The sequence below is a fragment of the Nycticebus coucang genome, chromosome 10 (genome assembly GCF_027406575.1).
Source record: "Nycticebus coucang isolate mNycCou1 chromosome 10, mNycCou1.pri, whole genome shotgun sequence".
In the NCBI taxonomy this organism is placed as follows: domain Eukaryota; kingdom Metazoa; phylum Chordata; class Mammalia; order Primates; family Lorisidae; genus Nycticebus; species Nycticebus coucang.
Window position 1 is genome coordinate 15,321,401 of NC_069789.1, and position 2,871 is coordinate 15,324,271.

Consider the following 2,871-nt stretch of genomic DNA (forward strand, 5'->3'; position numbering starts at 1 on the left):
GTAGGTTTTCCTCTCCTCAGTTACCATTTCAAGTAGAAGATAATTTGTTTGATTTAATTACCATGTGTAAAAATTATACTCTTATTGTATATCAATTATTTGAAAAATGATGCTGTTTAAAAACTTCGTGATTGGGGCGGCACCTGTGGCTCAGTGGGTAGGGCGCCGGCCCCATATGCCGAGGGTGGCGAGTTCAAACCCAGCCCCGGCCAAACTGCAACAACAACAAAAAAATAGCTGGGCATTGTGGTGGGCGCCTGTAGTCCCAGCTACTTGGGAGGCTGAGTCAAGAGAATCACCTAAGCCCAAGGATTTGGAGGTTGCTGTGAGCTCTGTGACGCCACAGCACTCTACCGAGGGCGATAAAGTGAGACTCTGTCTCTACAAAAAAAAAAAAAAACTTCGTGATTGGACTTCCGTCTGCTACCGCCATGGGGAAGGTGAATGTGGCCAAGTTGCGCTACCTGAGCCAGGATGACTTCAGGGTTCTGATGGTGGTTGAAAAGGGCATGAAGAACCATGAGATAGTTCCCTGCAGTTTGATCGCCTCTATAGCCAGCCTTAAACATTGTGGCAGTAATAAAGTTTTAAGAGAATTAGTGAAACATAAACTCATAGCTTGGGAGGGTACCAAGACTGTCCAGGGCTATCGGTTGACAAATGCAGGCTATGATTACCTGGCTTTGAAAACACTTTCTTCCAGACAAGTAGTTGAGTCTGTTGGAAACCAGATGGGTGTTGGTAAAGAATCAGATATTTACATTGTTGCAAATGAAGAAGGATGGCAATTTGCATTAGAGCTTCACAGACTAAGAAGAACCTCCTTTCAAAATCTGAAAAACAAGCATGATTACCATAAACACAGGCATGATGTGTCTTGGCTTTATTGATCTCTTCTCTCTGCTGTGAAGGAATTTGCCTCTATGAAAGGTATCATATAAGAAAAAATTTCCAGTTCCAAAGCCAGTAGATTACAATCACCATGCAGTGGTCATGGAGATCATAAATGGTTATCCTCTATGTCAGATACACCATGTTGAATAGCCTGCCTCAGTATATGTTGAAGCTATGGAACTAATTGTAAGACTTGGGAATCATGGGCTGATTCATGGAGATTTCAATGAATTCAATCTCATTTTGGATGAAAATGATCGTATTACCATGGTCAATTTTCCATAGATGGTCTCAATGATATTTTGACAGAGACATCAAGTGCATTAGAGATTTCTTCATGAAGCATTTTGACTATGAAAGGGAGCTTTATCCGACCTTTAGTTATATTAGGAGGGAAGGCTCTCTTGATGTGTAGGATTCTGCCAGTGGCTACACAAAGGAGCTGCAGGCTGGTGATGACCTGGTGGGCCCAGATGAGAGGGACACTGAGACAGAAGAGGGATCTCAGTGTTTATTTTCGGATGGAGAAGTGTCAGAAAAATCAGAGGTTTGTACGTCCGAGGATGAAAGTGAACAGAACTGTGTGGACCAGTCAGGTGGCTACAGATCATTCAAAGACCTGGAACAGATCAGGGAGGACAGTTCATCAGAGCAGAGAGCTGATATGCACACCACTTTGAAATGACTTACTTCAGCCAGGCTTTAGAGAAAATGAAAGGGCAGGTTGTTGACAAAAATTCCATACCTGAATTTTCTGGGTAGAAAAACAGAAATGAAAATTACCTGAGACAAGGTGGTCAGACACATCAAGGAGAAGCCTCTGCTGGCTCTGAGGAGTGTGTGGATGAATGCTCTCATCTAACTGCCTTGTGTCACTGAATAAAGAATCCAGGCCTCTCAGAGATGAAAAAAATATGCGAGACATTAATTGGTGTAGAACAAGAACTCTGAGTATTACTTCTTCTATGGACAGTGTTGTGAGCTGTTCAACAATTCCTCCAGAACTGTGAAACAGAAGGTGAAACATCAGTAGACAAAACAGCAAAAATCAGCAGTCAGACGGCGATTACAGAAAGGAGAAGCAAATGTGTTTAACAAACAACGAAGGGAAAACATGCATAATATTAAATCAAGTTTGGAAGCAGCTAGCTTTTGGGGAGAATAATATGTATATTTTATATATTTTTAAAGTTACTCTAATCCCCTTTTAAGCCACTTTTAGTCTTCTTTTGCATCAAGGCCAATATATAAATAGATAAATAAACACTATTTCATTTATAAAAATTAAAAAAAGAACACTTCATGATTTTTAAAGTCCAATGTCCACCGTGATTTGATGTCCCATAAGTTTTATTAATTTGTTGTCTTGCTTTTCACAAGATGGTGCTGAAAGCAAAGAAGGAAGCTCCTGCCCCACCCCAGAAGCCAAAGCAAAGGTATCTGAGGCCAAGAAGACAGCGCTAAAAGGCATCCACAGTCACAATAATAATAATAATAAAATAAAATAAACACACACACACACACGTGTGTGTATGAAAAGATCTGTACATCATCCATTTTCCAGCGGCAAAAACTCTGAGGCTCCAGAGACAGCCCAAATATCCTCAGAAGAGTGTCCCCAGGAGACATAAGCTGGCAAGACCACTACGCCATCATCAAGTTCCCCCTGACCACTGAATCTGCCATGAAGAAGATAGAAGACAACAACACGCTTGGGTTCATTGTGGATGTCAAACCAACAAGGACTACATCAAACAGGGTGTGAAGAAGCTGACCAAGGTCAACACCCTGATCAGGCCTGATGATGAGAAGAAGGCTTATGTTCCACTGGCTTCTGATTATGATGCTTTGGATGTTGCCAACAAAATTGGGATTATTTAAACCGAGTCCAGCTGGCTAATTCTAAATAGATAACTTTTCACCATAAAAGAAAAACAAATAAATTTGTTATCTTTTATTTTGCTACCCCGAACTTCA

General features: G+C 41.1%; 1 pseudogene; it reads left to right on the plus strand.

Moving 5' to 3' along the window:
- Nucleotides 1-431: 431 nt before the first annotated feature.
- LOC128597367 (serine/threonine-protein kinase RIO2-like) lies at nucleotides 432-2,059 on the plus strand (annotated as a pseudogene).
- The last annotated feature ends 812 nt before the right edge of the window (nucleotides 2,060-2,871 follow it).